The sequence below is a fragment of the Myotis myotis genome, unplaced genomic scaffold, assembly GCF_014108235.1.
Source record: "Myotis myotis isolate mMyoMyo1 unplaced genomic scaffold, mMyoMyo1.p scaffold_m19_p_2, whole genome shotgun sequence".
NCBI classification, from domain to species: Eukaryota; Metazoa; Chordata; class Mammalia; order Chiroptera; family Vespertilionidae; genus Myotis; species Myotis myotis.
In genome coordinates this window covers 75,722,407-75,746,442 of record NW_023416324.1, presented here as the reverse complement: position 1 = coordinate 75,746,442, position 24,036 = coordinate 75,722,407, and the positions used below count along the sequence as shown (strand labels likewise).

At 37.3% G+C, this 24,036-nt stretch overlaps 1 protein-coding gene and 1 pseudogene across 2 annotated transcripts in view; one reads left to right on the top strand and one right to left on the bottom strand.

Annotated features, from left to right (window-relative positions):
- The window catches only part of CDKAL1 (CDK5 regulatory subunit associated protein 1 like 1), a 686,928-nt gene that overhangs the window by 388,136 nt on the left and 274,756 nt on the right, over positions 1-24,036 (top strand). The gene's annotated exons all lie outside the window — the stretch shown is intronic.
- Positions 5,954-9,615, bottom strand: LOC118677508 (annotated as a pseudogene).

Genomic DNA, 24,036 nt, shown 5'->3' with positions numbered 1-24,036 from the left:
TTTGACTTTATTCAGGCAAGAGCTCTCACTTAGAAAGCTTTTGTTCATCACAAAGTTTGTTTTAGTGAGTCTAAATAATGCACAGAAACTTCCATCATTTATCAAATGGTTTGTCATTTAAGCTGTAGCTATATACCATTTGAGATATCTATTAAAATGAATGAATAGCATAATTTATGTTTGTTATATATCTTAAGTGTTAGGCATAAGAATGCTTATTGGGTGGGATGGTGTTTGAGTAAAAAATATCTTATTAAGGCAAACTAAAAGTTAGTAAAAAGTGATTTTAAAAGGTATTTAGATGTCTTAGATTCCATTATATACAGTAATCATCTTTTAAATAGACACATCTATAAATCACACTAATGATAAAGATTGAGGAGATAGTAGAACCTCAACCAGTTGTCAAAATACCAAGCCAATTATATTAATTAGTGAGTACTATGACATTTGGAAGAATACTTCCAGTCAATTTTGTTTCTCTCTTTTATGATGGAACTGTCCATATAAAAACAGGGAAACCATTAAATTGACTATCTTTACATAAATGAAAATGTTGATAATTCCCAGTGTACTTTTCCCATAAGAATTTTAGGAAAATGCATTCATATTGAAGAATAATCTACAGAGCTCTGTTTATAGCCTGCGGATGGTTTTATACAGATGATATACTTAGTGTGGAACAATATTGCATTTTACTTAGTAAAAACATACAAAGGGTATTGGTGCATGACATCAATATGAAAGAAATTGGTTTAACTGTGTACAGTTTGGTCGAAAACATCCATAGTTATATAGTATGTTGAACCTATGAAGTTGTTTATGTAAAGAATTGAGGCTTGGGCCTAACCCCACAAGGGAATCTGGGCAGCACACTTACTATGTCAAGGATATGTTGTTCTTGTAAGAGTTAACATTACTTTGGGCTAAACTCTGTAAGTATTGAGAAATAATACTTCTATTACACTCTGGAGAAATTCATTAAAAATGTGTTAGAAAAAAGAGACCTCTGAGAAAAATTAAAAGAAATTGAAATTGTTTGATTTAAATGGAAGAATTGAGAGATTAGGAGTTATGAGGGGAAGAGGTAACAGCTATTCTTTTTTTTTTCTTTTCCCCAAAAAACCAAGAATAAGGGATTTTTTCTGGCTATTAATGAGAGTGGAAAATATGCAGGTTTGTTGTTATAATAGTACCAGAAAGAAACAGCATATTTTCTTAGCAATTTTGATTGCAGTATATGCATCTGATAATAACTGTGTGCACTCATTTAATAAATACGTACTGAATGCCTTCCATAGAGAAGTCCACTGTTAGGTGTTGATTCCTGTTTGAATACAAAAGACTAAGCCAGGGACTAGATACAAGGTATCCTCCTAGTTCTGTGACTTTTTGTGAAAGTAGTTAGCAGGTTAAGTGAGACTTCTTGAGAAATGGAAAATCAATATGCTATTGTTTCAGTGGGGATACTGTACCTAGATGTTAGATATAGAGTCAAGAGTTTAATGCTTCTATAGAGTTAGTTACTCTTTTATGCCAATTAAGTTGACCTTCATATCTAAGTATTTTTTTAATATTTCTTAAGAAATGTCAAGAGAAGCAAGTGAAATTAGTAATGCTGCTCATATTTTTTGTCATTATTTACAGTGTATTATGTTTACACAGTGTAATTCATCAGCCAACTTTAATTTCATAAGCTATTCATTGTGCTTAAATGGTGCCTTTTTATATTAAATATTTATGACAGTCTCTGAGAAGAATATATTAAAATGGCAGATGGGGGTCATTTTAAACATTTCCTTGATTGAAGGAAAAGGACCCCCCTTGTGAATTTATAGTCTGCTTTCACAGAAAGTTCACAATGCCCGATAATAACCAAGGAGGTAAGAATTCCACCAATTCCCAGCGCTGTGATTTCAGAAAGCAATGGCTGCAAACAATCTTCATGCTTCAGCAGCTCCCATTTTGAAATTGTTTGCGAGGGCAGTGAAGAATGGTGAACAAAAACATTTACAGTTGTATTGCCTATTAATAATTCAATAGGAGTATACCTCTTTTGCATTACTATTGCTTTTTCATCGATTTTTACCCATAGTAGCAAAGATAAGTAGAAACTAAAATTTTTGACTTATGTTGACAGGAAGATATGTCCTAGATGCTAGAATTCTAGAACGTGGAAGGTACTTTGGGAATCATGTCCTAGAGTTCCTAAATGAGGGATGTGCTTTTGGCTTTACTTTTTCTACTTGTCTTGGTAACTAATAACCCTGAATCCAGGAATGATGATTATGTCTAACCCCCTCAGAATGGAGTCTTTTAGTAAAACTTCAAAGAACTATACATCTTTAATTATATTACCTTCTTTGATAGTCCTCATAAAAGCTACTGTTTTTAATAAGAGTTTTATTGAATATAAAAATTAAATACATTAATTTTATTAAAATCTTGGAAGATTATATATAAACTATCACTTGACTGTTGACAGTTGAGATGCTTCTTTCTTAACCAGTTTTATTCTGTTTTTCTAAGTGAACAGCCTATGTTTGATATAAAAGGGAAATTATTATTTTTGAAAATCTCTTTTCAGAGATGGTTGCTTAGAATAACAATTTCATTAATGTTTAGTGAAAACTTTGAAAGTCTCAAGCCAGAGAAATTATGACTCTTGTTGTACTTACATCACTTGCCAATCAAAAGTGGCCATTCTTGGCTGATAGAGTGATTATTTTACAATTATCACACATACCAAATGAATGGGTATGTGTGGGTTCCATGGGCAGGTGTGTAATTTCAGAATCTCATTAAACTTTCATTTTTCAAGGAATTATCCAACAGCTATTAAGTGGGGGTGTAAATAAATTGATTTTCTAGTAGTAAAAATTATGTATCTTCATTTAAGAAAATGGTCTGTTGTGTGCATTGAGTGAGCATCATATTTTAGAATAAAGTCCAGGAATTTCTCCACCGATGCATATCTAAGAATCTATGAATCCCCTGATACATCAAGTAAAATGTTGCATGTGCCTTATCTTTGGAAAGGGATCCATGACTTCCATCAGTGTCAAAGGAGATCTCTAACCCCAAAAGTTGAGAAATAATCTGGTCTAATCTCCTGTTTTCCAGATAAAGAAACTGCGATTCAGCAAAATCAAGTGACTTATTTAAAGTGAGACAACATTGGAAGTGCTACAGTTAAAATCTTTTCATCTCCTGTAGACTGCCCCTGAGGTTTCCAATATTTTTTAGAAGTTGGAAGTTCAGAATCTGGAGTTGAAAAAATTATGAATCTTTTCCATGCAAAAATATATTCAACCCAAAATACATATAACTAGAGTCCTGGATTCATAATATCTCAGGGATATTGTTTTGAGTTCCATCTTCACTTGAAGAAATTATTTATAGAAGCCAGTCGATATTCATTCCATCTTGTAAGTGAAAGCAATGCCTCCTCCCCCTGCCCAGTTTTAACACTATACAATGGAAATGTAATCTCTCCTTCTCCTAACATTTGTTAGAATAAACCCTGACAGTTCCAGACAATATGGAGGGTTCCCAGTAGACATAGAGAGGATCATCACTTCAAGGGCCAGGCTTAGTGGGATAACTTTCCTGGGCAGATGGTGACAACAGATGGCTTTAATGTATGCAGCCACTCATTCTCTGGGTTTTCTTTGGGGGTACTTCAGGTCTTCTCCGGGGAGGGGGCGTATAAAGGTACTATCCCACTTTCCTGGTAATAAAGACTAGCCTCTGTGGCAATGAAAGGAGTCTCTAGTGTGGCACAGTGGAGGAGAAAATGGAAAGGAGAACTCAGAAGAGCAGAAATGGCTCCGCACACAAGAGCAGTAGTAGGGAAAGAAATGGAGGCAAGAAGGCAGTGAGATGGAGATGCTTGTAAAGGGAAGGCACTCCGAAAGGAATACCAACTGGGATATTTCCTGTTTAATCTTTAATAATCTTTCTGTATTTTGATGTTCGTAGCAGTGATTTTTGCTTTATGTGTGGCTTTTTCTTTCCCATTCATAATTTTCAAAAGTGTGTGTGTGTGTGTGTGTGTGTGTGTGTGTGTGTGTGTGTGTAGGAAGCGGTACCTGGGCTGATTTTTTTATGTTTAATTTTTGTTGGCTGGCACCAACCCTGAAGATCTGCCCCTGTCCACATCCGAGGTCAGTGGCAGGTGTGTTCTCGCCACTGGCAGATGGGCTGCTGATGGCCCCGTTCTGCACACCATCCGAAAGCCAATTCACGTCAACGTCTCCTCCTTCGACCCCAAAGAATATAAAGGAAAAAGGCTCAGGGATTTGGCACATTGGTTCTTTTAAAGGGTGTTAGCTCCTGGTTTATGATTTTAGTACTTGTTTTAATACTTAAACTATATTTTTTATTTTTCTTTAATTTTAACTCGTCTTCATAATGTTGGCTTATAAGAAAAAAAAATTCATCAAGATGATTTAGATTTTCCAAATCAAAAGTGTAAGTGACTTTTGGACTTCTTTCTTGACAAAAATTACCACGAAAAGCTGCATTGAGACAACAAACCTAACTTGAAAAACACTTAATGAGTTAAAAAGCAGACTCAGAAAGCTTCTTATAATAGAAGTTGGTTGAAGTGGTTTTAAGCATTTATTTCATTACTTTTTAACTCCTTGACTGTTAACACTATAAACGTGAATTTGAGAAAAAATTAACTTGTTTTTGAACTCTATAAAAAGTATTTTTTTTCTTTTAATTAACTTTATTGTTTTTAAAGCCCTGCATCAAGCTCTATTTCTGTGCTTGGGTAGTTCCCATTTGCAAACAGGGCAATTTCTGCATATAGGTCTGAACAGGCTATGCCACAATTATCCTTTTTATTGTAACTTTACTATCACAGAAGTAGTTTTCTTCTCCAAATGGAAATTCCAGAGTAACACTAATGTCTTACTACACATACTGTTATTTCCAATTTCCAAAAGCAACGGTGCCTGCTCCAGCAAAAAAAACAAACAAAAAAATCCATGTTGAGACCTGGGATGGATCCATATCTCCTCATTGTTACTTTGGTGTCTGGCACAATAGTAACAGTTGCTAGTGTTTGTTGTTTACTGTGTGCCAGGCAGAGTGGGAACCGCTTTGTATGGATTCTCTTATTTCATCAGCCCTCTGAGGTATGGAATGATTGTCTTCATCTTATAGCTGAGAAAACCTAAGCTCAGAGATGTAGGTAACTCCTCCACGGCGACCTAGCTAATGAATGGTGGTGCGGGAATTCTAACCAAGCTGACTCGAAAGCTTTCTCTTACATGAGCCACCATTCTGTTCATACATTTATTGATGTATATTTAATATCGTTCTAGTTGTAGTTTATCTTTGGAGCGACTTCAACTTAGAGAAGTAACTGTGTGTGGTAATTGCCCTTGTGCCAGGTATCAGGTACTGTGTTGTTTTTTCGGTGGAAAATTTCCTGTCATTGAATTGGAACCATCCAGTGTCACTATGGCCATTTTACAGACAAGGCCCAAGAGCCATTACTGTGCTCATTGTCACTGGCCAGTGAGAGGCCAACCCTGGTCTGGCAGCTGGCCCTCTGCAGACAAAGCTGTCCTGTAGCTGGGTGTGAACTACTGGGACACGCTACACAAAGGGATGAAAGAGCAAATACGTTCTTTCTGAAAATGTGTGGTGGTATCTGTTTCTGTGGCATTTGATTATATTTAGAAAACTTTCTGAAAAATGATTTCCTACCCACAAGAACAGTAGAAAAACATTTTTTTGAAAATAATTTGGCTTTGCCTAGGTTAAACATTTGAAGCATTTCCCTCCTTCCTGCCCCATCCCTTTCCTTCCTTTAGCAAATATTAATTGAGTATTTATTATGTGCTATATAGTCTTTGTGTGAAGAGCTGGAGGCATCTACATGAATAAAACATAGTTGCAAATAGGTTTTTTTGTTTGTCATCATTGTGTCTGAATTTTAAACAGATTCTTGGGTTGGGGGCTCATATCCATCTGTTCACTCAGCATTGGCACCTGCTTCATCCCCAGTAGCTTTTCCAGAACTGCTACCTTCACCTTGAAGTTCCATGAGTTTTCCCAGTTCAGACTTGAACTTCTTCAGCATTTTGACCTTTTTAACAAAAACATGGATTGGATAAATAGATCGGCCAGCCTTCCTATATCTTCCCACTGCTAACTGGAATCATTTTGTTTGCACCTCTCAGTCATGATTTCCATTATCTTATGCATTTGGTGGGCCTGTTAATGCTGAGCCTAAGATGTCTTCTGAATCATATTGTAGTATTTTTTAGTAAAATCAGCACAGAATAGACAAAGCAAATAAACCATTGGTAGTCTTGACTTCAACATGAGCTTCAGTCATGGTGTGCCTTTTTAAAAAATCTTCACTTGATTATATGTTTTCATTAATTTGGAAGAGAGAGAAAGGGAGAGAGAGAGAGAAACGTCGATGTGAGAAACACCCATATGTGCCCTGACTGGTGATTGAACCCACAACCTGGGCATGTACCCTCACCAGGAATCAAACCCATGACCCTTCGGTGCACAGGATGATGCTCTAGCCAACTGAGCTACACTGGCCAGGGGATGGTCTGCCATTTTTTGACCATGGAGCACATTTTGTCACCGTAAGATCCCTGCCGTGGAAATTAGTCAGGCAGTTTTTGCCCTGAACATCCTCAGTAATTAGCTTGAGTTTTCTAAGTGCAAATTCATCATTCTGCAGATTAGCTAGGCTCACCTCAAAAGCTGGACCCTTGAGACCATCAGGTGTGACTTTGGTTCCTTGTGTTCTTGTGATACTTGAGCCATTTGCAAGCTCTTTTTAAGAATGTGGAACCTGTACTCCTTTTGGGGATCAGTAATTGGGGAGCTCAAAATCATAGTGTGAGTGTTAACTAAATTCAAGGAGGAATTTAACAAATTTTTAAGGTGTAAAAATATTTTCTGGTTTTTTTTTGTTTTTTTGTTTTTGTTTTTTAGGATTTTAATAGTTTAACTTGTTGCCATACATTCTTGTGAGCCCTCACCTAGCATTTCTCTTAGTGTGGTTATCAGTATCACCAGGTTACACAGTCTTGGATATCACTGCAGAATCCTTTGTTAGAATCTTGCCCACCCTGCCTCTCACCTGACTTTTTAAATGCTTTCTAGGTGATTCTTAAGCACAGTACTATTTGAGACTCTTTTTCTTATCAATTTTGTTTATATTTGAGCAGAAACAAAAGCAACTTTGGTTTGGGTAAAAAAATTCCATAGAGACTCCTGATGACTTATGAGCCCTAAAGGAACGCTCCATAGATCTCTGTAAGCTCAGTTGACACAAGGCCACCTGGCCCAGAGACCTGCCTATTTTACAGAAGGGTTTTTAAAAATGATTTAAGTAGGATGAAGTCAGATTCCCTTAATGCCAAAACTCTCACTTCTTAGAGAATCTAATTTCCCAATCAACACCAAAAGTGTTTCTCTAAAGAAAAATGGAGGGAGAGTATTTTTGACTGAGCTCCATCCAAAGAACCCCCTTTTCTGATGAAATCAAGTAATCCTCACAGGCCCCTTCTGGAGGAACCCAGCAAACTCTATTAACTTTTATTTTATACTAGAAGCCCAGTGCATGAAAATTCGTGCACTCGGGTGGATCCCTCAACCCAGCCTGCACCCTCTCACAGTGCAGGACACCTCAGGGGATGTCCGACTGACAGCTTAAGCCTGCTCCCCCAGGGGATTGGGCCTAAGCTGGCAGTCAGACATCCCTTTGGCAGCCCATGAACCCTCGGGGGATGCCTAAGGGAACAGGCCTAAGCTGTTAGTCGGATACCCTTAGCGCTGCCATAGAGGCAGGAGAGGCTCCTGCCACCACCGCTGCGCTGGCCAGCCATGAGCTGGCTTCTGGATGAGTGGTGCTCCCCCTGTGGAAGTCCACTGACCACCATGGGGCAGTTCCTGTGTGAGTGTCTGCCACCTGGTGATTGGTGCGTATCATAGCGACCAGTCGTTCTGCTGTTAGGGTCAATTTGCATATTACCCTTTTATTATATAGGACTAGAGGCCTGGTGCATGAAATTCATGCACTCTGGGGGGGATGTCCCCTCAGCCCGGCCTGCACCCTCTTGCAGTCCAGGAGCCCTCGGGGGATGCTGTCAGTTAGACATCCTTAGTGCTGCCATGAAAGTGGGAGAGGCTTCTGCCACCACTGCTGCACTCGCCAGCTGTGAGGCCGGCTTCTGGCTGAGCGGTGCTCCCCCATGGGAGCACACTGACCACCAGGGATCAGCTCCTGCATTGAGCATCTGCTTCCTGGTGGTGAGTGCGTGTCATAGCGACTGGTAGTTCTGCCATTTGGTTGATTTGCATATTCGCCTTTTATTATATAGGATTTGCTATGAACCATCCTCCACTAGCTGTATTTTTTGTGTTATTGAATTTAGCAATTATGTTAAATTAAGATGGTCATTATTTATTCTCAGGTCAATTAAATAACTTCCCAAAGGAGCTAGGAATCAAACCTTGGTTGGCTGAATTTTAAGACTATGGAGTTGTCTTCCTAAGGAGAGAAAAACTCCCACTCTGAATCACTGAACATCCATCCAGTGAACCCACTGTCTTTCTGAACTTACAGCTGTCTGAAAAGGGCTCATCTCCTTTCTGAATTTCAGTGTTTACCTTACCCATGAGAATATAGTACCCTTTGCTCCAGGGCAATAAAATAATTGTTTTGGTTTTAAAGGTCTTTCCTTCTAGCTCTTACAAGATTAGGATAAACAGAGATGATGTTTATGTCAACAATGCTATTTAGCCAAATAGGTGACACTGTTACTGTGAAAGCTAGATGATAGTGGACTCTAGGAAAAAAATGAGATATTTACGGATAAAACCAGAGACTCAAAATGAAGAATGCCTCTGCAGCTGTAACTTTAGCACATTTGCCTGCATGTTATAATGTATTCACTGTAAAGTCTAGAAGCCTTATAAATATATGACTGGCAGTTGCCTCAGGCAGAAATCTTTTACTGATGCAATGAGATAAAAGTAATTAAGCTACATGTAGACTGATGGGTAATTAAATCCATGTGAAGCATTTTGTAACTAATTGCTATGTTCTAATCACAGATTGCTTTCTATTTGTCAAGGTAAGTGTATATAATTACACAGTCCTTATTTTCTTTAATCTGAAATCATCCCAGTTGGGTGAATATTTTTAAGCACTCTGAATCTTAGAATATTTGGTACATTTCTTGCATAAAGATAATTTGCATATTTTGTAATTTGAGGGCCTTTTATGTAAATAGCTTTTAGTGTCACTGACAGCAGTTCTATGGTCAATGGAGATTTCCATAGTCTAGATTTATTGCTTGTTTTTACATTTATTTTTAATAGTAAAGCTGGTTGTTATTTACTGAATGCTAGTAATGTTCAAAGCATTATATGGACTGTGGTACTAGTCACAGTAGTCTGAAAAAAACCAACAATCAGTAAGTGGATTAAAAACTGGCTATTCCCAGTGACACGGGTAAAATAAATACATAGCTTTCAGAGTTGCAGAGTCTCAGTATGGGACAGCATTGTGGTTCTAGGCATGGCTGTGACTACTTGACACACAGTAGCAGGTCTCACCGGCATTTCTAGAGTTAGGGCTAGAGATGTTTCATCTCTTGGTGAGAGTAGAATTTTGATGTAGACACCCATTCAAAACATGTTCTTTGTTTGCTTTTTTTAAAAAAAAAAAAAATGGAATCTTTTTTTTTTTTATTCATTAAGGTATTACATATGTGTCCTTATCCCAACATTTCCCTCTCCACCCCCTTACCCCCACTCATGCCCTCACCCCCCTGGTGTCCGTGTTCATTGGTTAGGCTTATATGCATGCATACAAGTCCTTTGGTTTGATCTCTCCCCTTTACCCCCACCCTCCCCTACCTTCCCTCTGAGGTTTGACGGTCTGATCGATGCTTCTCTGTCTCTGGATCTGTTTTTGTGCATTAGTTTATGTTGTTCCTTATAATCCACAAATGAGTGAGATCATGTGATATTTATCTTTCTCTGACTGGCTTATTTCACTTAGCACAATGCTGTCCAGTTCCATCCATGCTGTTGCAAATGGTACGTGCATGCTGGTGGGAATGCAAACTGGTGCAGCCATTGTGGAGAACAGTATGTAGTTTCCTCAAAAAACTAAAAATGGAACTCCCATTTGACCCAGTGATCCCACTTCTAGGAATATATCTCAAGAGACTAAAAACACCAGTCAGAAAGGACATATGCACCCCTATGTTCATAGCAGCACAATTTAACATAGCTAAGATTTGGAAACAGCCTAAGTGCCCATAAGCAGATGAGTGGATTAAAAAACTGGTACATCTACACCATGGAATACTACGCTGCTGCTTGTTTTGTTTTTTTAAATGCAAGTTGCTTCTGCTGCTACACAACACTATACAGTGTGTTTCCAGGATGTCTTCTTCTCAGAATAACACACATGGATTCAATTAGATAATATTTGTAGAATTACTATGAGTAACATGATGACTAAAAGTTAATTGAGATCATATTCTGCAGATTATCTTCATTTGTGAATTTGCCTTTCTTGTATCCTTAGTTGGATAGAGAGACTGTCTTCTGACCATCAAGGCATACTATAAAGCCATTGGATTAAAAAAAAAAACCACACCTTTAATTCTGTGTCATACATACTTTCTATTAAGTTTAAGTATATAACATCATTGCTTATTGGTAATGACTTTTAAAAAGATACACTTGATCATGAATATATCTTAACTTTGGTCTTCTAAGTAGTAACCGATGAAAGGCATGGTTTTCTAAGGCTAATTTGTAATATATTGACTGGGAAGCCAGATACTTTCCCCCTCATTCATCCCACTGTTTTTGTTCCAGCAGTTAAAGCTGCCCTGTGTGTTGTGCAGAATTGGACTTTTCTAGCTGCACACTAGACCTGCTTCCCGGCCCTATTCTGTAGAAGACTGAGTTTCCTGCCAGTGAATGGCTTCTCTTTTTCAGATATAAATGTTATGTCGATACCTTTACACCACTACACCTCACCCTATTGTTTCATCTTTATATTAGTTCATATATGCATAGTAAGTACAGATGCAATGTACTATGTCTTTATTATATTTAAGCTTAATGCCTCAAAAACATATTCTTGCCCATAGCCTGCTGATTAAATCATTTTCACATCTCCCTGGCCTACTCCTTAGGGTTATATTTGCCTATTTTGTAAATAGTTAACTCAAATCTTTTCTGTACATTTAGTTTCTTTATTTCTCTTTCATAGCTCTGTTATCAGTTTTGTGTATATGTGCCTTGGGAAACTTCATGTAGGGGTTGGTGGTGACTACTTAACAAATACTGCTTGGTGATGATAACAGCAGCACTGTGACATGTTGCAAAAGGTAGTCTTTCACTTTCTAATTGCAAATATACATATAATATTTTTGTTTATGTAGTGTTTGAAGTTTATTTTTAGAAGCATGCATTCATTTGGTGGATTTTTAAGATAAGTTGATAATTTTTAGAAGCACCCTGGCAATCGCTACTTTAAATTAGGAAGCTCTACTCAGTGTTGAGGGAAATAGGTTATTGATTTGCATTAGACATAAGACTGGGCCTGCCCTACTTAAACTTCACAGGAAGCAAAGGTTTCACATATGCAGCGCTGTCTCTTGTCCTGGTAACCAGTGCCCTGCCTTGGTCTTTCTTTTTAACTTATATTTTGAAATAAGTCCAGACTTACAAAAATGTCGCAAAAATAATACAAAGAGTTCACATTTACCCTTTATCCAACTATTTCAAATGTTAATCTATTATATGACCATAGTACAATGATCAATTTCAGAAAAGTTAGCATTGATATAATACTATTATGTAACCTACAGACCCTATTCAGAGTTCATCCATTCTTCCATAATATTCTTTCTCTGGTCCAGGAGGCAATCCAGGATCCCATATTACACTTAGTTATCTTGTCTCCTCAGTCTCCACCTCCAATCTGGGACAGGACCACTGTCTTCCTTTGTGTATGTAACTGGATATTTTTGAAGTGGACCGGATAGTTGTTTTATAGGTCCTTTCTCAATTGGGTTTGTCTGATGTTAAAGTATAAAGTGTATAAGATATAGCATCTTACATTTGTCAGTCATGTTATTTAAAGAATTTTAGTTTCTCTTGATTAATTATTTAGGAGAAAGTACAATTTGACTTAAAGTTTATGCTAGTTCTTTCAGTTCTTCATCTCAGACAGTTCTATAGTCTATACTAGAGGCCCGGTGCATGAAATTCATGCGGGGCGGGAGGTGTCCCTCAGCCCCGCCTGCACCCTTTCCAACCTGTGATCCCTCGAGGGATGTCCGACTGCCCATTTAGACCCAATCCCAGTGGGCCTGGTCACCCACAACTGCCCTCCCCTGCTGGCCCGATAGCCCCTAACTACCCTCCCCTTCCAGCCTGGTCACCCCTAACTGCCCTCCCCTGCTGGCCTAGTCACCCCTAACTGCCCTCCCCTGCAGGCCTGGTTCCCCCAAAACTGCCCTCCCCTGCAGTCCTGGTTCCCCCCAACTGCCCTCCCCTGCAGGCCTGGTCCCCCCCTACTGCCGTCCCCTGCAGGCCTGGTTCCCCCGCAACTGCCCTCCTCTGCTGGCCATCTTGTGTCCACATGGGGGCTGCCATCTTGTGTGTTGGAGTGATAGTCAATTTGCATATTAATTCTTTATTAGATAGGATTACAGTGCTATCCAATAAAAATATGTGGGCCAGCCCTAACCGTTTTGGCTCAATGGATAGAGTGTCGGCCTGCAGACTGAAGGGTCCCAGGTTCGATTCCGTTCAAGGGCATGTACCTTGATTGCGGGCACATCCCCAGTAGGAGGTTTGCAGGAGGTAGCTGGTCAATGTTTCTCTCTCATCAATGTTTCTAACTCTCTATCCCTCTCCTTTCCTCTCTGTAAAAAATCAATAAAATATATTTTTTTAAAAATAAAATATGTGGGCCATGTGTTTAATTTAAAACTTTCTAGTAGCCACTTTAAGTAAAAAAATAAAGGTTCAGTTTCTTTTCTAAGATTTTAAAATATAATCATTTCAACTTATATTCAATATAAAAATCTTGATATTTACTTTCTTCTTTCATACTCAGTCTTTAAAATCTGTGTCCTTTATAGAACATCTCAGTTGGGACTAATCACATTTTAAGTGCTCAGTCGCCACATGTGCTTGTGGCTATTATATTGGACCAGAGGCCAGGTGCATGAAGTTTGTGCACAGGGGAGGCGGGGGTCCCCTCTGCCAAGCCTGCACCCTCTCCAATCCAGGACCCCTCAGGGGATATCCAACTGCCAGTTTAGGCCCAATCCCCAGCAGTCGGACATCCCTCTCACAATCCTGGACCTCTGGCTCCTAATCGCTCACCTGCCTGCCTGGCTGGTCACTCCTTACTGAACTCCCTGCCGGTCTGGTCGCCCCTAACTGCCCCCCAACCCCCACCGGCCTGGTCACCTCTTACTGTTCCCCCTGCCAGCCTGGTCACCTGGTCACCCTCAACTGCCCCCCCCCCCCGCCAGCCTGGTCACCCCTCATGCCCCCCCCCCCCCCCCCGCCAGCCTGGTTGCCCCAGCAGCCTGCTTGTTCAGTTGTTTGGTCACCCCTCACTAACCCCCCTGCCAGCCTGGCTGTAGGCAGCCATCTTGTGAGGACATGAGGGTTAATTTTCATATTGCCTCTTTATTATATAGGATAATGAAGTTTTTTATTCTTAATGCATCTCACATGTTATTTGTGCATTGTTTTGGTTTTCTTTCTAATGCTATGAAAGAATTCTATCTTCTGAAATTTTGGTTGGTAGTTCTCTTTTTGCCATAAGGACAGCCACAGTATTATAGGTGTTCTTTTTGGGCCATTGAATTGACATCAAAGAGTTTGTTGGAGTTCCTTTTTTGGAAGAGATTAAATCTTATCCTTGTTCTGCTATTAGTTATTGTATAACTTTGGACAAGTTGCTTAACCTTTCTGCTCTTCAAGTCTATGTTTGTAAAATGAAGTAATAAAGTATTTTGACATTTTCTGGCTAGAAAGTTTTGATTCTTTTTTTTTTTTTTAAATATATTTTATTGATTTTTTACAGAGAGAAAGGGAGAGAGATAGAGAGTTAGAAACATCAATGAGAGAGAAACATTGATCAGCTGCCTCCTGCACATCTCCCACTGGGGATATGCCCGCAATCCAGGTACATGCCCTTGACCGGAATCGAACCTGGGACCCTTCAGTCCGCAGGCCGACGCTCTATCCACTGAGCCAAACCGGTTTCAGCGAAAGTTTTGATTCTTAAAATTATCTTGTATTTGTTATTCAAGTACTACATTGATTAATTACTCTAAAGTGTATTGTGTTAGTTGTACTACCAAAAACAAAAAAAAAGATCTAGTGTAATCTATTTTTAGTGAACTGTAGTGAGTGGCCTACTGATAGACAATGAAGAGAGAGAAAAATAGCCTTAATTCACTTGCAGGTGGAGAATTATTAAAGTCTTACGTTGTATCTGGTTACTAATTGAGAGCCCTGAATTGGAATAATGGAGGCAATGGAAAAGGCAAGGCAACAGAGCTATTGGTTTATTATTTTCCTCAGTGTCACAACCAACCCTATTTTCTCTTTCTTTGAAAAGTTGAATTATTGATGGTAAGAAATTATAATTTTCCCTCTTTGAGTTCTTTTTGTGTTTTATTTATTTATTTATTTAATTTGTTTTTCTTTATTGATTAAGTTATTACATATGTGTCCTTATCCCCTCATTGCCCCCTCACCCCCCCCCCCCACTCATGCCATCACCCCCCTGGTATCTGTGTTCATTGGTTAGGCTTATATGCATGCATACAAGTCCTTTGATTGATCTCTCCCCCTCCCCCCATCCTCCCCTACCTTCCCTCTGAGGTTTGATGGTCTGATCGATGCTTCTCTGTCTCTGGATCTGTTTTTGTTCATCAGTTTATGTTCATTATATTCCACAAATGAGTGAGATCATGTGATATTTATCTTTCTCTGACTGGCTTATTTCGCTTAGCATAATGCTCTCCAGTTCCATCCATGCTGTTGCAAATGGTAAGAATTTCTTCTTTTTTACCACAGCGTAGTATTCCATTGTATAGATATACCACAGTTATTTTTAAGTGTCATTGTTTTTCCCTCAGGCCAGAGGAGAATTAGCATTCTACTTTTAAGTACCTAATATCAGCTATCTAGATTAGCCTCACATAACAAAATTTAATAAAGGTCATTGCACTTAATTACTCTTATAGAACCACTTATTTTAAATATATTTCTTTATTGATTTTAGAGAGGAAGGGAGAGGGAGAGAAAGACAGAAACATCAATGATGAGAAATAATTATTGATTGGCTACCTCCTGCACAGCCCCTGCTGGGAATCAAGCCTACCACCCAGGCATGTGCCCTGACTGGGAATCAAATCATGACCTCCTGGTCTATAGGTCGATGCTCAACCACTGAGCCACACCATCAGGGCAAGAACCACTTATTTTAAAACACACAGACTTCATTGGTTGATTTAGCTTCTTTCTAAAATAAAAAATAGACTTTACCAATATTTATTTAATTACAGGAATTATTAATTGTCATTCAAATTTTAAAGTATGTTTTCAAAATATAAAAATCTATAGAAACCAGCATCATTTAAAAAATTCACCAACTGTATTAAGCCCTAATATTTTATCGCATTTAATTCAGAGTTTTTTTTAATAAAAAAGAATTAAAGATAATGTTGAAGCCTCTATGATTCTATTCCCCTTTCTGTCTGCTCTAGAGTTAGTGATTCATTATAATTCCCAGCATTTCATTGCTTATTCTCTCCTCTTTTTCTGCCTTCTTCCAGATTGAGTATTGTGATTCCATTTTGTTTTCACTATTGCCTTGTTAGCTATACCTCTCTGTTTTATTGATTGATTGATTCATTCATTCATGCATGCATTCATAATTGCTCTGGGGTTTAAATATACATGCTTAACTTATTACAACCCACCTTCAAATAACAGTAACTTAATCTTAGAGTTATATACTTTCATTTCCTCCTTCCTCATATTCTTTATACTATTGTCAATTTTTTGAATAAATTGTAGACCCCCAAGTATATTGTTATTGTTGTTGGTTTTTGCCTAAAATAGTTAATTATATTTTAAAGAGATAAAAAGTGAGAGAAAGTAGCTTTTATATATACCCACACATTTAACATTTCTGGTCTTGCTCTTCCCTTTGTGTATCATCTAGTGCTTCCCCCCTTCCCCCATCTACAATACGTTTTCTTGTATTTAAAGACTTTTCTTCCTTATTATTTATAGTAGTGATCTGTCAGTAAGAAATTCTCTCAGTTTTGTTTGTCTCACTTTTTTATTTTTCCCTCAAATTGAATAGCTATTTTCCTATTTTCATGGAATACAAAATTCTAGGACAGTTTTTCATTGTTTTCAGGATGTCTCTCCATTCCATTCTGGTTTGCATAGTTTCTCACAAGAAGTTTCTGTTATTCTTATCTTTGTGCCTGTGTACAATGTCTTCTCCACCCCAATTGCTTTTAAAATTTTCTCTTTATTGCTTTTTTTTTAAAAAAAGCCATTTGTTTATAATGTGTTTGGGTGTGGTTTTAGTTTTGTTTATTCTACTGAGTTTGATTTTCTTGAATTTATGGTTTATAGTTTTTATCAAATTTGGAAAATTCAACCATTATTTTAGGGAATCTAAAGCATGTGTTGCTTGGCTTGATATTATTCTTCTCTGTTCATTCTTATTCTCAGTGTTCTTTCTTTCTTTGCTTCATTTTGGATAATTTCTATTACTGGGTCTTTAATTTTATCTCCTGAATGATGTCTTTTTTCAAACATCTATTTCTTTTCTCATCACATTCATATTTTATGAACACATGGACCACATTTACAATACTTCTTTTGATGTCCTTTTCTGCTAATTTCATCATTTCTGTCACTTATGACTGTTCCGACTGAATTTTCTCCTGATCATAACCATAGTCAACATTTTCTTTCTTGTCTGAATGCCTGTGAAGTTTTGTTTGGATGGCAGGCACTTTGAATTTTATCTTGTTGAACATTGGATTTTGTTATGTTCCTTTAAAGAGTTTTAGACTTTGTTCTGTTATAGAGTTATTTGAAATTAGTTTGATTTTTTTGAGGCTTTCTTGTAAGATCTGTTAGTGTATGTTCAGAGCAGCTTCTAGTTTAACATGAATTTTTCCTCCACCACTACGGCATATACACTCCTAAGGACCCTATCTAATGACTCATGTATTCTACGCTTTCTCTTGTCTTGAAGAAACACAAACTCTTGGTCCTGTATGACTTTTAGGAATTGTTTGGTCCACTACTTTCCTGTGATTCTTTCATCAGCCATAGGATTTAGTTTCCTCTTATGCATGCCCAGATAGTACTCAACTAAAAATGGGTGCAACTTTTTCTCATCTCTGTGCAACTTTTGTCTCTTAAATATTTAATCCTGTAAATTATGGCTTTTTGTACTACAATCTCTGTCTCCTCAACTTAGCAAGATCATCAGGCTCTGTTTGGTTCCTCTCTTCTGCACTGTGGCCTTAGAAAGCGCCTCCAGGTAGTAAGATGGGCAATCATAGGACTCACCTTGTTTGCTTCTCTAAAAAATCACAGCCCTGCCCTGCCTGTGATTCCTGTCTCATGGCTTCATATATATTTAGTCAAATTTTCTAGTTGTTTACAGCATTAAGGCAATTTCTGTAACAGTTAATCCTTTGTATGCAGAAATGGAAGTCCTCACAATATTTCCTTTTAATTAAAATTTTGTGTTGCCATTAACATGGCCAGAGTCCATAATTTTTACTGGATATTACACATTCCTCCTCAGAAACAAACCTGTTGGTACATATAATTTTGATTACCATAGCTGGGTAATCAAGTTACAGAGTTGGTTATTGGTATATGTTATTCTATTGTAATAAATATTAAAATCACCTTTTATTAATACAACCTACAAGTGTTTGTAGTGCTTTGTTCACAGAAATTTTAAATTGAAGAACGAGCTGATTATTAAATTATTGATATCTAAGGTATCAGAACTTTCTATTCTGATTATTCTAATTTTTGTCAAGGCACAACTACCATCTTCATAAGACTTCCAAACTTAAAGGGCACATGTTATCCTTATAAGACTATTTTAACTAACCTACTTTTGGATCAGTTGCCAATTATAGTAGTTAAAAGGAGTAAAACTGTTCTGAATTATTCTGTCTATTATTATAGTCAATTGGTGTGTGCGTAGTAGATTCTTGAGGGTGAGATACTTTTTTCTTCAATGAACTTTAATGACTTTTTATTTCCTCTTCCTGCCTCTTAAGAGGATTCTATCTTACTTATTCCTATTTGTCCTTCCTTCAGAAGTTATAGCAGTGGTTCAACCTCTTCGAAGACTCTTTGAGTTTATTGCAAATGTTAGTTTTTTGGATGTCAACTTAATTGATGCTAAGTGAGAAGTTGGGGCCCAAGAATAGTACTTAAGTTCTGTTGGGTGGAAAGAAAGAAGAAGTAAAAGGAGGAGGTATAAAAGACTGGTACCACTTCAGTTCCCTATAGGTGCTACCAACTAGAAAGCATAAATGTTTAATGGTCTCGGATTTCTTTTACTTGTTTCTACTTAAATTTGTTAGTCTTGTTTCACTCATTTCAGTCAATTGTAATATATTTCCCCTTCAAAAAAGAGTGAAAGAAATGAATTTCTTTTAGAAAGACTGGACAATTTTATGTTCTGTTATTTCTTTTTCTGTTCCTTCTTATTTACTAAATGTAGTGCTTTGAGGATTCTAAAACTGTATTAAATATTCTTGAGCTTAAGCATGAGAGTATCTTAAAACATGGAGTTATTGAGAGCTTTCACTAGTAAATATAATATACATATTGCATATGCATCACATATGACAGTGAATAGGTTGTCAACATGTAATTCTTGTTCTCATAAAGCTCTGCTCTCTTGCAACAACTTTTGTCACCACTGGCTCCCATCTTATAGTTCTTTTTCACCTCTTGCTCACCTCATCCCAACCACAATGACCTCTTTGTGGTTTCGTGGGAACTATAATCATGTTCATGTTGCATTTTTGTACTTATATTCCCTCTGCTTCCAGCGCTCTTCCTTCTCATACTGATCTTTGTGACTTACTACCTTGGTTCATTCAGGTATCATGCTGTTGTGAGTCTTCCTCGATTATAATGTGTCAAAAATAGCAGTGTCCTTTCTCAACCACTTTATTACTCATTCCTTTTATCCCGCTTTAAAAAATTTTATTAGCACTTATTTTTACTTGATCTATATTATTTATCTTAGTTTATTGTCTCTCTAACTTGAATAAATTTCACGAGAGCTGACACCTTGTCTCCAAGACCTAGAACATATCTGGCACAAAGTAATAACAAATACTGGCATAAAGTAATAACAAATGAATGAATGATGTTTTCTTTGTATTAAACAACTAAACTATATCTGTGATGCACCTTCCAACTGAACATGAGAATATAATGTAAAAGTTGAAAACTGTAGTTGCTGTTTAAATACTTGCAATAATTATTTACAAGTTTTATGTTCAAAGTTAAATTTCCCTAATTGGAACTAGGATTTTCAAGTCATATTTGACTGTAGGTTTTGTGGAATTCACTTTTGAGAAAGATCTTTAGGATCATAAAGTGTTAGTCATTAATTAAAGTAATGTGTTCTTTTAATATTTAAGTTCTATTTGTTCTTTATTCTGTAGTTAAGTTCAGTGGCTCAAACAATGCAAAATCCTTTGCTTCTTTACCCTCTAAACTACTCTATATCTCTCTAAGTTAGTCTTGGAATCTAGATAAATTACTATAATTGCCATGATCAACAATATTTATCTTTTCTGAGGGAAAGGCACTGCGCTGCAAGTTTCCAGCTATTTTGTTTTTTCTTCTTCCTACATCCTTTTGTATCTGTAATGCTGGGTCTGTTGGAAGTTGAGCTTGTGATTTTTTAAAAGACAAAATATCATCTCTTCCCGCATCCTGCTGAAACATCAGAGGGCCCATTCATAGATGCTGTTGTCTGTATTTCTCCCATGTATGGAACCAACACACTGTGGTATTCAGGATAATCTGCCTCATTGAGGCTTGTTGCAGATTTTGGACGCTGGAGAATCAGACGCCTTGTTTCCAGAAAGTGTGTCTTCCTTTTGTGGTGTTTGTTTTGTTTTCCATTATTTCCAAATTCTTGTAGAAGCATGGAAATAAACAATATTCTTCCTAATTATGACCTTTCAAAAGGAATAATTTAAACAGGTTGTTTTTGTTTAGTTACAACATTATCAATTATGCCAACAAGTTTGTTCCTTTGTATCACTATAATCACAGATGTCAGATGCTCTGGAAATTCTGTCTCTTTGTTAACTCTTATTATTAAAGCAATAAAAAGGATAATTTTAAAGTTTAATTATTTTATGAGTGATTGCTCTTTCTGAATTTATCTGTAATTGGGAAGTCTTACTTCTAAATAAAAAGAGACTTGTGTTCATTTGCTGTGCTCTCCAGCTACTCCTGTAGGGTAACTTCTACATTCATCTTGTGCAGAAGTTAAAGGAGACCATGGGACACACCTTGTAACATTCAAGCTGCATTTCCATGTTGTCTAAAGAAAATTCATTTTCTCATTGGCTAACAGGATTATTTCCTCATTGCCTAAGTGAATTGCACAAGGAAATAAAATTGAGTCAGTCTGACTACAGTGAAAGTGTTGTTCAAAGATAGTCAAGAACAGTAATTATATTGTGATTATGGGTGAGAATGTTCTTAATCTTAGAAGATATATGCACTGATTTATTTAGATTTAAAGTGCTATCATGTCTGCAACTAATTCTCAAAGGGTTCAGGGGGGAAGAACATACAAAATACCATGTGCTTGTGGGTGTGGAGAGATTGAGTGCTCACAAATGTGACAAAATGCTATACGTGAGTCCAAGTGAAGGAGTGATGGTTATTCATGTTGGACTCTTGAAACTTTCCTCTAAATTCAACATTGTTCAAAAGAAAACATTAGAGAAAAAAATACTTCAGGTCACTAATAATTCTTTCAAATTTGTAAAAATAGTATAAACATGATATAATTGAAGAATTAGGTAATGAATAATTATCTCATATGGTGGCCTATTAATTGGGTTTTATCAGTGATATGTCATTGTTATATATGTATAAGGTAGCCCTAGTTGGTCCTCTTATGAGGCAATCTTTAATTAAATTGTCATTTAAATCCTTTTTTATCTGACAGGAAAACATAAAACTCTTGATGTCTAGTAATAGGATTAGAAGGGACCATTGTCTAATTTGCTATTAAATAAATAAGCTACATAACTAGAAGCTGCCTATAAATAGATATTATTACTTTGAAACATCTCCACTGAATAAATTTTCATGACCTTTGAAGTGTTTAAACAGAGGGTCATATTTATTTCTGAATTTTCTAAGATTATTTTTAAGAAGAATGAGCCTATAAAAATCTAGTTAATATGCACTGTGACCCTTTAAAAAAAGCATCAGGAATTAGGAGCTGAAAATTTTTTTTTTTTTAATATATTTTATTGATTTTTTACAGAGAGGAAGGGAGAGGGATAGAGAGTTAGAAACACAGATGAGAGAGAAACATTGATCAGCTGCCTCCTGCACACCCCCTACTGGGGATGTGCCCGCAACCAAAGCACATGCCCTTGACCGGATTCGAACCTGGGACCTTTCAGTCCGCAGGCCGACACTCTATCCACTGAGCCACGGCGGCTAGGGCAGGAGCTGAAAATTTAATGCACATGCATAGATATAACACAATGTATGTTTAATTTATATTCCTTTTTGGCCTTTGAAGAAAATGGAGCATAAAGACGACTGGGGTGGTGGAGAAGGAATAGTAGGTGGAATTGAGAGGAGAAAGGGGAGGGCAGGGGGGCGGGCAGAGCAAAAGACAGGAGAAGGGGGCAACACATCTTCTGAGGAAGAAAGGTTTAACAGATTTGGGGGTGTTTTTCTTTAATTATGTTTAGTTGATGTAATTTTCTTGCCATCTAGTGTTCTTTAATGATTGATCCTATTAATCATAATTTACAGTTTTCATATTTTTGTAATCTTTATTTTTAGACTCCACTCATGATGAAACATTTGAAGCAACTTATTATGGTGGAAATTTTCCCCCATGATAGAGCAAGAGCTACTAGAGAAATATCACTCCTTGGACCAGATGAAATCAGTCTTTACCAGTATTTTAATTTATTACAATGAAGCTCATACACAGGAAAATTATAGTGAATCATGATCTTTTGAAATTGAGTTTTGGCAAAGGTTGATTTTTCAAAAAGGATTTTCTTTGTTGTGAGACTATTTTGTTGAGAAAATTGTATTTTATGTCTCCTACTTTTCCATCCTCTGTCATCTCAAATTACTATGGAGCAAAGATCAGAATCCAGCTGTTGAGTTGCTCTCTGTTCAGGGGGAAATAGCTATGTGTTTCAACTCCATGCTGATCAGTAAATTCATGGGTAAAATGATAACTGATCCTAATAAGTAAACTTTTTAAAGGCTTTTTGTGTTGTTGTTTTTTACCTTGCAAGATGCATTTCATTTTTTCATAGTATTTGCTTTTCTTTTACCAAAATTAACACAAGAAAAGGATAAAGGATCAGATGAACCTAAGGTTCCTTCGAAGTCAGAGACTGAACAATTTAAGGAAAATGAACAAAATGCAGGCAGATGAACAATTTTAGGAAAAAGTAAAAATTTCCCCTTGGATGCTTTAAAAGCTAATTTTTGTCTCCCACTTTTTCCAGCCATTACTTTCTCTCTTTTTTTGCATATATTTATTTTTACAGGCATGGGAGGTTTTACTGGGCATTCACTTCTCTTATCTCAGTTCTTCCTGCTTGCTTCTCTTTTTCATTTCCATGTGTTTGTTTTTCTGACATGTATTAATCAAAGTCCACATTATATTGCAGACGGGGCCTATCTCATTGGGGCTGACGTCATATCCACTTCCAGCTCGCCCTTCATTTTGGTTTCTAAGACTGTGTTCTTCAATACCCACCCCCCTCCACCACCTCCATTAGTGATGTATGTGAAGTCCCCAGGATGTCTGTCATTGTCCCCTTGCCAGCTCCTGGATAACAGCCAATCTTAGATCACAGAAGTTTAATGATGAATCCATATCTGTCATGAGCTGGAATTGCTGCAGGGCACATAGTAGGTAACGGCCTAATAAATGTCTGATGGATGAATAAAGAAATGAATGTGCAAAGGAATAGAGCTCATAACTGAAGTCCTTAAGGAATGAAGCTGTTTAGGCAAGCACTTCTGTCCACAGGATAGCCAATTAAGTGTGCAGATAGAAGCATGCATGTGTCCCCATATCCATTAGTGATTACAGACTCCAGCCTTCGGTTTCCCTGGTGAATTCATATGCAAGCTGACCTGACAGGAACTGCTTGCCCTGTGAGTAATCACAAGACTTCCCAGGGAAAAGGATGTCAGATGGGGTTCCATATTTAGCTTCACCTTTAGTGTGAAATGACTCTCTCTATCCTAAGTATTTGAGGGATCAGCTCTCATTAGCATTCATGCTTGAAATATAACCTTACAAAATCTGTACTCTCTCACATTGATTAAGAGCAAAATCATCTTTGACAAATTTTTGGATTGAATTGGCCAGGCACAGTTCTCCCTAAGTCCACGGGTTTCACATTTTGCACACGTTCTCCCATTTCATTGTGTTTTAAGCCAGGTTGCTATTATATAGAGCACTTTAGCAGCCTTGATCTTGGAGACATCAAGACCATTATTCCTGTTGTTGCTGATTTAGTGTTACAGCTGCTTCCTCTTTATGTGATTTAATTTGAAGTTTCAGCCCACCAGGGGGCTATTGGTCCCCACCTATGCAGCTTGAGAGCTGGCTGCTGTTTCTGCTTGGATGTTATTTCCATTCCTATTCATAGTGATTTTTCC